The sequence below is a fragment of the Balaenoptera borealis genome, assembly GCF_965194805.1.
Source record: "Balaenoptera borealis genome assembly, chromosome: 7".
Classification (NCBI taxonomy): Eukaryota; Metazoa; Chordata; class Mammalia; order Artiodactyla; family Balaenopteridae; genus Balaenoptera; species Balaenoptera borealis.
Genome location: NC_138864.1, coordinates 120,430,892 through 120,444,133, shown reverse-complemented (window position 1 = coordinate 120,444,133; position 13,242 = coordinate 120,430,892). Strand labels below are relative to the sequence as shown.

At 34.2% G+C, this 13,242-nt stretch overlaps 1 protein-coding gene across 15 annotated transcripts in view; it reads left to right on the top strand.

Moving 5' to 3' along the window:
• LOC309632716 (uncharacterized protein) overlaps positions 1 to 13,242 on the top strand; it is a 338,702-nt gene that overhangs the window by 17,554 nt on the left and 307,906 nt on the right. The window lies entirely within an intron of this gene.

Genomic DNA, 13,242 nt, shown 5'->3' with positions numbered 1-13,242 from the left:
TTGTCAGTGTTCTGGATTTGAGCCATTCAAATGGGTGTTTCATGGTATCTCATTGTTTTAATTTGAATTTCCCTGATGACATGATTTGGAGTATATTTTCATATGCTTATTTGTCATGTGTATATTTTCTTTGGTGAGGTGTCAAGTGTTTGGCCCATTTTAAAATTGGGCTGTTTGTTTTCATATTGTTGAGTTTTAAGAGTTCTTGGAATATTTTGAATAACAGTCCTTTCTCAGACGTGTCTTTTGCAAATATTTTATCCCTGCCTGTGGCTTCTCTTCTTATTCTGTTGATACTGTATTTCACAGAGTAGCAGTTTTCAATTTTAATGAAGTCCCACTTACCAATTATTTATTTCAAGTACCATACCTTTGGTGTTGTATCTAAATAGGTAGTGATATACCGACAGTCATCTAGGTTTTCTCCTGTGTTATCTTCCAAGAGTTTTATAGTTTTGCATTTTCCATGTAGATCTGTGATCTGTTTTGAATTAATTTTTGTGAGGGGTATAAAATCTGTGTCCAGATTTTCTTTCTTTCTTTTTTTTTTTTTGCATGCGGATGGCCAGTTGTTCAAGTCATTTTGTTGAAAAGATTATCTTTCCCATTTTATTGCCTTTACTCCTTTGAAAAAGATCAGTTGGCTATATTCATGTGGGTCCATTATGATATTTTAGTACATTTTTCTTCATGTTTTTGTCAATTTTTCCTTAATGTTAGAAGACTACATTTTTGGGCACATAAGCATTCATGATGGTGGTACTTCTAGTGGATTATATATTTTTTTAACATCTTTATTGGAGTATAATTGCTTTACAATGGTGTGTTAGTTTCTGCTGTATAACAAAGTGAATCAGCTATACGTTTACATATATCCCTATATCCACTCCCTCTTGTGTTTTCCTTCCACCCTCCCTATCCCACCCCTCTAGGTGGTCACAAAGCACCTAGCTGATCTCCCTGTGCTATGCAGCTGCTTCCCACTAGCTATCTATTTTACATTTGGTAGTGCATATATGTCAATATCACTCTCTCACTTCGTCCCAGCTTACCCTTACCCCTCCCTGTGTCCTCAAGTCCATTCTCTATGTCTGCATCTTTATTCCTGTCCTGCCCCTAGGTTCTTCAGAACCTTTTTTTTTTTTTTTAGATTCCATATATATGTGTTAGCATATGGTATTTGTTTTTCTCTTTCTGACTTACTTCACTCTGTATGACAGACTCTAGGTCCATCCACTTCACTACAAATAACTCAACTTCATTCCTTTTATGGCTCAGTAATATTCCATTGTATATATGTGCCACATCTTCTTTATCTAATCATCTGTCAATGGACACTTAGGTTGCTTCCATGTCCTAGCTATTGTAAATAGTGCTGCAATGTGGTACATGTCTCTTTTTGAATTATGCTTTTCTCAGGGTATATGCCCAGTAGTGGAATTGCTGGATCATATGGTAGTTCTATTTTTAATTTTTAAAGGAACCTCCCTACTGTTCTCAACAGTGGCTGTATCAATTTACATTCCCACCAACAGTGCAAGAGGGTTCCCTTCTCTCCACACCCTCTCCAGCATTTATTGTTTGTAGATTTTGTGATGATGGCCATTCTGACTGCTGTGCGGTGATACGTCATTGTACTTTTGATTTGCATTTCTCTAATGATTAGTGCTGTTGAGCATCCTTTCATGTGTTTGTTGTCAATCTGTATATCTTATTTGGAGAAATGTCTATTTAGGTCTTCTGCCCATTTTTGGATCGGGTTGTTTGATTTTTTGATATTGAGCTGCATGAGCTGTTTGTATATTTTGGAGATTAACCCTTTGGCAGTTGCTTCATTTGCAAGTATTTTCTCCCATTCTGAGGGTTGTCTTTTGCTCTTGTTTATGGTTTCCTTTGCTGTGCAAAAGCTTTTAAGTTTCATTAGGTCCCATTTGTTTATTTTTGTTTTTATTTCCATCTCCCTAGGAGGTGGGTCAAAAAGGATCTCACTGTGATTTATATTGTAGAGTGGCCTGCCTATGTTTTCCTCTCAGAGTTCGATAGTGTCGACCTAACATTTAGGTCTTTAATCCATTTTGAGTTTATTTTCTGTATGGTGTTAGGCAGTGTTCCAATTTCATGCTTTTACATGTACCTGTCCATTCTTCCCAGCACCACTTATTGAAGAGGCTGTCTTTTCTCCATTGTATATTCTTGCCTCCTTTATCAAAGATAAGGTGACCATAGGTGCGTGGGTTTATCTCTGGGCTTTCTATCCTGTTCCATTGATCTATATTTCTGTTTTTGTGCCAGTACCATACTGTCTTGATTGTTGTAGCTTTGTAGTATAGTCTGAAGTCAGGGAGCCTGATTCCTCCAGCTCCATTTTTCTTTCTCAAGATTGCTTTGGCTATTCAGGGTCTTTTGTGTTTCCATACAAATTGTGAAATATTTTGTTCTAGTTCTGTGAAAAATGCCTTGGTAGTTTGATAGGGACTGCATTGGATCCATAGGTTGCTTTGGGTAGTATAGTCATTTTCACAATGTGGATTCTTCCAATCCAAGAACATGGTATACCTCTCTATCTGTTTGTATCATCTTTAATTTCTTTCATCAGTGTCTTATTGTTTTCTGCATGCAGGTCTTTTGTCTCCTTAGGTAGGTTTATTCCTAGGTATTTTATTCTTTTTGTTGCAGTGGTAAATGGGAGTGTTTCCTTAAGTTCTCTTTCAGATTTTTCATCATTAGTGGATAGGAATGCAAGAGATTTCTGTGCATTAATTTTGTATCCTGATACTTTACCAAATTCATTGATTAGCTCTAGTAGTTTTCTGATAACATCGATAGGATTCTCTATGTATAGTATCATGTCATCTGCAAACAGTGACAGCTTTACTTCTTCTTTTACAATTTCTATTCCTTTTATTTCTTTTTCATCTCTGGTTGCTGTGGCTAAAACTTCCAAAACAATGTTGAATAATAGTGGTGAGAGTGGGCAACATTGTCTTGTTCCTGATCTTAGTGGAAATGGTTTCAGTTTTTCACCATTGAGTATGATGTTGGCTGTGGGTTTGTCGTATATGGCCTTTATTATGTTGAGGTAAGTTCCCTCTATGCCTACTTTCTGGAGGGTTTTTTTCATAAATGGGTGTTGAATTTTGTCAAAAGCTTTTTCTGCATCTATTGAGATGATCATGTGGTTTTTCTCCTTCAGTTTGTTAATATGGTGGATCACATTGATTGATTTGCGTATATTGAAGAATCCTTGCATTCCTGGGATAAATCCCCCTTGATCATGGTGTATGATCCTTTTAATATGCTGCTGGATTTTGTTTGCTAGTATTTTGTTGAGGATTTTTGCATCTGTGTTCATCAGTGATATTGGTCTGTAGTTTTTTTGTGACATCTTTGTCTCATTTTGGTATCATGGTGATGGTGGCCTTGTAGAATGAGTTTGGGTGTGTTCTTCCCTCTGCTATATTTTGGAATCATTTAAGAAGGGTAAGTGTTAGGTTGTTAGGTCTTCTCTCAATGTTTGATAGAATTCGCCTGTGAAGCTATCTGGTCCTGGGCTTTTGTTTGCTGGAAGATTTTAATCACAGTGTCAATTTCAGTGCTTGTGATTGGCCTGTTTATATTTTCTAATTCTTCCTGGTTCAGTCTCAGAAGGTTGTGCTTTTCTAAGAATTTGTCCATTTCTTCCAGGTTGTCCATTTTATTGGCATATATTTGCTTGTAGTAATCTCTCATGATCCTTTTTATTTCTGCCGTGTCAGTTGTTACTTCTCCTTTTTCATTTTTAATTTCATTGATTTGAGTATTTTCCCTTTTTTTCTTGATGAGTCTGGCTAATGGTCTATCAATTGTGTTTATCTTCTCAAAGAACCAGCTTTTAGTTTTATTGATCTTTGCTATTGTTTCTTTTATTTCTTTTTCATTTATTTCTGATTTGATTTTTATGATTTCTTTCCTTCTGCTAACTTTGTTTTTTTGGTTGTTGTTGTTGTTCTTCTTTCTCTAATTGCTTTAGGTGTATGGTTAGGTTATTTATTTGAGATTTTTCTTGTTTCTTGAGTTAGGGTTTTATTGCTATAAAATTCCCTCTTAGAACTTCTTTTGCTACATGTCATAGGTTTGGTCATCGTGTTTTCATTGTCATCAGTTTCTAGGTATTTTTTGATTTCCTCTTTGATTTCTTCAGTGATCTCTTGGTTATTTAGTAGTGTATTGTTTAACCTCCATATGTTTGTATTTTTTACAGGTTTTTTTTTCGTAATTGATATCTAGTCTCATAGCGTTGTGGTAGAAGATACTTGATACGATTTCAATTTTCTTAAATTTACCAAGGCTTCATTTGTGACCCAAGATATGATCTATCTTGGAGAATGTTCCATGAGCACTTGAGAAGAAAGTGTATTCTGTTGTTTTTGGATGGAATGTGCTATAAATATCAATTAAGTCCATGTTGTTTAATGTTTCATTTAAAGCTTGTGTTTCCTTGGTTATTTCCATTTTGGATGAGCTGTCCATTGGTTAACATGGGGTGTTAAAGTCCCCTACTCTGATTGTGTTACTGTCAGTTTTCCCTTTTATGGCTGTTAGCATTTGCCTTATGTATTGAGGTGCTCCTATGTTGGGTGCATAAATATTTACAATTGTTATACCTTCCTCTTGGATCGATCCCTTGATCATTATATAGTGTCCTTCTTTGTCTCTTGTAATAGTCTTTATTTTAAAGTCTATTTTGTCTGACATGAGAATTGCTACTCCAGTTTTCTCTTGATTTCCATTTGCATGGAATATCTTTTTCCATCCCTTTACTTTCAGTCTGTATGTGTCCCTAGATCTGAAGTGGGTCTCTTGTAGACAGCATATATACAGGTCTTGTTTTTGTATCCATTCAGCTAGTCTATGTCTTTTGGTTGGAGCATTTAATCTGTTTACATTTAAGGTAATTATTGATATGTATGTATGTTCCTATTACCTATTTTCTTAATTGTTTTGGGTTTGCTTTTGTACGTCTTTTCCTTCTCTTGTGTTTCCTGCCTAGAGAAGTTCCTTTAGCATTTGTTGTAAAGCTGGTTTGGTGGTGCTGATTTCTCTTAGCTTTTGCTTTTCTGTAAAGGTTTTAATTTCTCCTTCGAATATGAATGAAATCCTTGCTGGGTAGAGTAATCTTGGTTGTAGGTTTTTCCCTTTCATCACTTTAAATATGTCCTGCCACTCCCTTCTGGTTTGCAGTTTCTCCTGAAAGATCAGCTGTTAACCTTATGGGGATTCCCTTGTATGTTATTTGTTTCTTTTCCCTTGCTGCTTTTTTTCCCCTTTGTATTTAATTTTTGGTAATTTGATTAATGTATGTCTTGGCGTGTTTCTCCTTGGATTTATCCTGTATGGGACTCTCTGTTCTTCCTGGACTTGATTGACTATTTCCTTTCCCATATTTGGGACGTTTTCAACTATAAGCTCTTCAAATATTTTCTCAGTCCCTTTCTTTTTTTCTTCTTCTTCTGGGACCCCTATAATTCGAATGTTGTTGTGTTTAATGTTGTCCCAGAGGTCTCTGAGACTGTCCTCAATTCTTTTCATTCTTTTTTCTTTATTCTGCTCTTTGGTAGTTATTTCCACTCTTTTATCTTCCAGGTCACTTATTCTTTCTTCTGCCTCAGTTATTCTGCTATTGATTCCTTCTAGAGAATTTTTAATTTCATTTATTGTGTTGTTCATCATTGTTTGTTTGCTCTTTAGTTCTTCTAGGTCCTTGTTAAACGTTTTATGTATTTTTTCCACTTTTTTTCCCCAGATTTTGGATCATCTTTTCTATCATTACTCTTAATTCTTTTTCAGGTAGACTGCCTATTTCCTCTTCATTAGTTTGGCCTGGTGCATTTTTACTTTGCTCCTTCATCTGCTGCATATTTCTCTGTCTTCTCATTTTGCTTAACTTACTGTGTTTGGAGTCTCCTTTTCATAAGCTGCAGGTTCATAGTTCCCATTGTTTTTGGTGTCTGCCCCCAGTGGGTAAGGTTGGTTCAGTGGGTTGTGTAGGCTTCCTGGTGGAGGGGACTGGTGCCTGTGTTCTGATGCATGAGGCTGGATCTTGTCTTTCTGGTGGGCAGGACCACATCTGGTGGTGTGTTTTGGGGTGTCTGTGAATTTATTATGAGTTTAGGCAGCCTCTCTGCTAATGGGTGGGGTTGTGTTCCTGTCTTGCTAGTTGTTTGGCATGGGGTGTCCAGCACTGGAGCTTGCTGGTCATTGATTGGAGCTGGGTCTTAACGTTGAGATGGAGATCTCTGGGAGAGCTCTCATTGATTGATATTACATGGTGCTGGCCGGTCTCTGGTGGTCCATTGTCTTGAACTCAGCTCTCCCACCTCAGAGGCTCAGGCCTGACACCTGGCCAGAGCACCAAGACCCTCTCAGCCACACAGCTGGACGATGGCCAAGTCAGAAAGGAATCAGGTTCCTGGCCTTTGGATGGTGGCCGACTTGGGATTGGGGCTCCATAGCTCCACCTCAGCAGTTCGTGTAGCCACCCCAGGAGGTTTGAGGTGTTGGTTCTGTAGGGGGCCGTGTGCAGAGGCCTTGCACCAGACACGTCAGATTGGCTTTCCCAGCTCAGAACTGCGGTGGGGACACACCTTGGCACCTGTGTGGAGAAGCACTGTGCACACTGCCACAACCCAAGATGGCGGTCCCCGGCTGTGTGCCGGATTATTTCTTTATTCCTCATGTATGTAGTGACATGCTTAATACTTATTTATGCTTTACATCTGGTAACGTTTTTGTTCCTTACTCATTGGTACGCCAGCTTCCAACTCTTGAGATGTCTGTCATTTCCTTATGTCTCCAGATATATTTAACCTTTCTGTGTCCTTTTGTTTGAAATATATGTCTTCCTTTTAAATTATGTGTAGCTAAAATTTTGAAAAAAATGCAATTTAAATCTTAGTGTTTTAATGTATTGTTAGTATTTTGTGTTCTAATTAATTGTTTTTTAATAAGTTTTGGATAAAGTCACCACCATAATCTAGATAATGAACATAACAATAAAACAAAGGAATCCCTCTCTCTGCACCCCCCCTCCACCCTCCTTCCCAGGCAAACACTGATCTCACTGTATATTAATTTCCTAAAATTTTACATTATGATTCTTACAGCATATACTATTTTTTTCTTGTTTTTTTTCATTCAGCATGATTTTTGAGATTATATTATAGGGCATATCAGTCATCTATTTCTTTTTATTGCTGTGTGTTATTCTGTTATATGGATATATTGTAGTTTATTTATCCATTTACATGTTGATGGGCATTTAGGTTGTTTCCAGTTGTTGGCTATTGCAAATAAAGATGCTATGAATGATTTTGTACAAATCTTTCTACGAGCATATGCCTTCTTTCTCTTGGATAAATACTTAGTAATGTAGTGCCTGGATCCTATGATGGCATATATTTAAATTTTCAAGAAACTGCAAACTGTTTTCCAAAAGTATTTGTACAACTACAGTGTAAGTGTTCCATGTATACACATTTATTTGTACACATTCTTCCAGACACTTGATGTGTTCAGTCTTTTTCATTTTAGTCACGCTAATTAGGTTTGTAGTGGCATTTCCTTTGATTTTAATTTGCATTACATTGATGACTAATGATGTTGAGCATCTTTTTAGGTTTTTTTTTTTTTTTGTCGTTTATATATTTTTCATGGTGAAGTGTCTGTTCAAATTTTTGCCCATTTTTAAACTGAATCATTTTCTTTTGAGTTTTGAGAGTTTTTAAAATATATATTATAGATTCAAGTGCTTTATCAGATATATAATTTGCAAATATTTTCTCCCAGTCTGTGACTAAGAGACATAGTCTGCGTCTACTGCATGCCCTACTGAGGTGTTGAAATGATCTCTTTTCCACTGGTAAAAAATAAAGCAGTAGCCTAAGATTGTTCAGTTTTTCTCTTGGGAGCCAGAGAACTGAGGTTTGTGAGCAAATGATTTATTAACATTCAATTTTAAGACTTTATAATTCTATAGAATTCAATATTAACAACATAAAAATCAGTATACCATATTTTTTAAAAGGTAGTATTACTCTTACAAGTCAAATAAGAAAAGCAAAAGAGATTCTGATCTTTCCAGTGTCACACAAAAATGGGGCAGAATATACTTTCAGTATCGGCAGTTAACCAAATCAACATAAGTGATATAATCTAGCAGAGGCCATTTTTTAGATACTTAATATTTGATTGAGATAATTTAGTTATTAAAATCAGTTTCACTTATTCATAATAGTGAAAAAGGACATTATGGCTATATTAAGTTTGCAGTATTAGGCACATAAGTATAAGGAAATTGAAAGTTCAAGATCTCTCCAGCAATGTTATCTTGCCCATCTACATTTATTATGTTTAAATAATTTATAGGTAACTTCATATAATCAATCTCATTGAATGTAAATTAGTCATTAATTAAAATAAGTAGCATATTCCCGTATAGAACTTGATCAGTTTGGTTTAGGAATTCTCTGTTTAATTGAAATACTCTAACCTAATATTTAATTGAGGGAAAAACCTTGATGTTTTTCGCCTTGCATCACACAAAGTATGCAAAATGATTAAAGACAAGTTGAATTGATGGCTAGAAATATTGTCTTTGACCTTGAGTCGTTCCTCCTCTCTAAATGGTGGATTTGTTGCTGTGGCTCATCACAGAATCCCGTCTTACTCTTTCTCCACACTCTAGCACTTCTGCATTTGAGTCAGCAATACTTTTCCAAGTCCTTTACTTATGCATGGACTTTCCAAATTCTGTACTCTGTCTATAAATAAAGGAATTTTCTGTGTTCTCCTATCTTCACTAAAGTCTTTTTATCTTATATCCATTAAGGTTCCTTTTCATTCAATTGGCTTGAATTATTTTAAGAGGGAACTCATTTCCTGCATAAAAATATTTTTTAAAAATTGACGGGTTCATATGAGTATTTAATTTCATTTCCTTTGGTAGGAAGCATGCGATTAAGGAAATCAAAGATTTTCACTTTTCATACAATAATAGTTTAGTCTAAAAGAAGAAAGTATTTCATTCCTGTAAGGTCTCATTTTAGTTCTCAAACTGTATCTCCAACTATTATTTTCATAATGATATTCATATCGATTTTTCTCACTCTTCCTTAAAATATTGTGCTTTCATGCTTTACTACATCACTCCATTTACCTGGCATATTCAGTAGTTAAATCCAGTTCCACTAATCTTTCATCTCCATTATCTCTCCTCTTAAATTTGATGTTTATATTTATCTACACATTTAAAGTACCTACTTAAAACTTTCAATATTATAATACAACTTTTATTTCTTGTTCTCAATATGTTGAGTTCCTATTATCTAAATAAAGAAATAAAAACGCAAAGCTTCCTCTTGACTCATTCTTTTTGACTTTCCATACTTAACATCTGCTCATTATATTTAAAATGATATTTCAAAATTGAATGTATTTACATTTATTTGTATCTGAAAACCAAAGTCCGTTGTTTGTCTACAGGTTGTTCTAAAAGCCAAATCCACTGTTTGCATTATTATAATCATGTAGCTACTTTTCACTGAAAAACCAATTATTATGCTGGTATTATAATACTTCCAATGTGGGTCTAGTGTCACAATTCCTGTGCTACACAGGAAAGAACAGTATTTTGTCAATATCAAATAGATTCTCTCTTCTTATACACCATCAGTAGCTTCATGGCACATTTCAATCTGCTTAAATTTGTACATTACTTTCTGAAAAAGATTTATCTTATGAGTTTTTTGTTCACACTTGTCCTGATTATTCCTAGGCCAGATAGAAAGGATTCATTTACTTTGGACTTCTTATGTAAGTCCAGTATTTCTTTTATCCCACATTTATCTTCTGTGGTTGTAAACTTTGTTTTGTGTAAATATATCCCCACATAACCTTCTCTAAAATGGTATATGGGAGGTACATTTTCTGATTTCTTGAATTTCTCAAAAGGCTTTATTTTGCCATTTCCATCAATTTATAGCTTGGCTGGACATAAAATTTTAAGTCAAAATATTATTGCCTCAGAATTTGGAAATAATTTTTACCATTTTTATTATCCAAAATTGTTAATTTAAAAGTATGAAATAATTATGACATTAAGTGCTTCAGAGAATACTAAGAAAAAAAGTATGCTGGATACTTTTGGGATGCTCTTTTAATACTTGGTCTTCTGAAACATCTCAGTGATGTGCCTTTGAATTAATATTTATTTATTGAGCTCAGCAGTTACTGGCTTTTGTTAAATCTGGAGACAGGTCTCTTGTTCTGGGAGTTTTTCTTATTTAGTAATTTTTCCCTATTTTTCCATTAATGTTCCCATTTTGAAACTCCTGTTTATTAGATAACAAACTATCTAGATTAATAGTCTTGACCAATTTATTTTCTGTTATAGGCTTTCTCTTTTTATGTTTTCATATATTGTGCTGAAAGGATACCTCAAGTTTATCTTCTAATCCTCCTATTGATTTTTATTTTTACTTTGTCAATACATTTTTAATTTCCAAAGGTTCTTTTTTGAGAGTTATTTTTCATTCAATCCTATTCATGACTCTTGTTTTGTAGAAGTATCATCTAGAACTCTTCTAAAGATATTATACTTTAAAACATTCTCTTCCACCTTGAATGATCTGTTTCCTCCTGGGGTCACCTTTTTTTTGTATTTGACTTTTTTTCTCATTTCATGCTGTTGATTTGCTTTGTAAATCTAGTAATCCTTAGTTTTTCATTCTAATCAAGGAGTAAATGATCAGATTAGTTAGTGCAGTTAGTAACTACATGTCTTTTCTTCTCAGCTGTTGGGTATGCAGGCTAGAATTTTTCACTTGCATTGTCTTTTGAATAAGATGTTTAATAAGGTAGTACAGGAGCAGAGCTTGTTGACTGGCAGACTTTCCTTCATACTGAAATGGTGGAAAGCTATATTTCAAATGGGAGGCCCAGAAATTCAGAATTAGAAGCACTTTATTCTGAAATAATAACTTACATTCTAACAGGGTTAGTTTTTTCTAAGGTGTTCATTTAACTGTTTTGGAAATATACCCACAATTCAATACAGTTCTCTCTTTCTCTCGTGTGTGTGGGTCTGTGTAGGATGAACTTAAATGGCTTCACCTTGTATTTCACCACGTTTGTCACTCCTGTTATTATACCTGCTCAATCCAAGCAGAAAGACTTTCTGAGCTTCATCTGTGCAATTCAGACTCTCTTATTTTTGCATTTCTCATCTACCATAATCTGGAATTTGGGAGTTATGTGCTCCTTCAGAATGACCTGTATGATTCCATCTGCTTTTACTTTAACAGAAAATATAGAACCCCCAATATGTTAACCCTCCACCATTTTGTTTTTTCTACATTTATGGGTTTACCCTCAATTGAATCATTTGCAAATCCATAGTGTCTTTAGAGGATGGAGACACTCTAAAGTGTCTACACTTTATACAATACATTTGCTTAATCTATCATATTTCTCTGAAACTATAAAGTATATGTTATTCTCTGCTATAAATTGGTACAGAAGGGGAACTTGAAAGTTACTTATCAAGATAATTAAAACTGCAAATGTCTCTTGAATTTGCAATTTTATTTTAGCAATTTATATTAGAGATTAACTTTTTGTCCTGATATATAATTACAAAGATGATCAATGGAGGGTTGTTATAAAAGTTAAAAGTAAGAAAAAACCCTACATATTTAACAGAGGGAGATTATCAATAAAATATGGCACATATAATTTTAAGCTGACTTTTATAAGCATACTCAGTATTCTTGGAGTAACTTTTAGTTGTTTTCACTGTGTCACAAAATTTTTTTACAACTTGATTTGATTAGATTTATACTTATTCATTTAGTTTATATTTAAATTTATTAACATAAGAATTTGAGGTAGTCTAACAGAACAACTAAAATGAAAACTTGGCTAACTATAATAAATTGAAAAACACAAAGCTCATCTTATAGAAGAAGAGAGGATAGATATTAGTAAGAATGTGAAATGCACTTATTTATAAAATTATGGTCACAGTTTGGCTCAACAATAAATAGAACATAAAACAAAAGCAAAGCTGGATAACCTTTTGCTTGAAACTAAACTCAAGCAGGAATTTATCTTGTGATTGAAACTAAAAAATGTATTATTGTATGAATGGTCTAACCTGAAATGATGGTAGCAGTCTTAGAACAATGACTTTAAAAGCAGTACACTAAAAAATTGCTTTTCCCCTAAAGAGAGTGTCCCCTGTTTAAGGACAAAGATAATTCCAAGAAGTGATAACTCATTGAAGGAATGTCTTCAACACTACAACAATGCCATCTATATACTTTATTTTTTGAGAATCTTATAGCTCTTTGGGTTGAGTCCCACATGTTCTGCTATTCTTAAAGTACAAACGCCATGTTAGGGTTGCCATTTCTGGAAAGACTTTCAGAGTAGGAAAAACCCTGTGTCAGGTCTTCATCTCTCCCATAGATTTGTAAACACAATTGCTGAATCCCAGTTCACAAGATCAGATTTCTCCATTCTTTGTGAACGGAGTTTCCATTATGTTCATTTAGGGTTTTTTTTTTTTTTCCTTCCCTGATCAGCCTTAATTAAAAGCACTCTGGTCTTCCCCAACATATTTCTTTATCAACCTTCAAATGCTAAGTTAAAGTCTAAATCCCTTGAATTCCTTAAGAGCCCAAGTTCCTTGTAAAAGTTGATTCAATACTCATTCAGATTTCTTTTACTGAAAAGCACCTTCAATAAGTTACTGTTGGGTTGGCCAATAGTTCATTGGATTAATGAATACGTTGTTCAATAAAGTTCTTGGTGAAAATGAAAAATGTGTCTTTTATTTTTACTTAAAACTTAATGAACTTTTTGGCCGACCCAATATTTTAGAGTTTTGAGAATTCTATGTATACTTATATTCAGCCAAAATATGGAGAAGACGAAGGAAGAAAAATTACGTTTTAAGGTATTCAATGATTGTGGAAATGTTAATTATTATATGATATATATAATGTGACATTATCTACCATGCTCTTTTCCTTTATTGTAATGATTATGTATATAAGCAAAAGGGAAATGTTAAGAAAGAGAGAGATGTGATCCAGATAAAGTAAATGCAACATGAATCCACTTAAGAAGCAAGTTATATGGCTGGATTTGAAAAAAATCTAAAAGGATATCTAATTAAATATAGTAATCATTTTTTCACAAAGT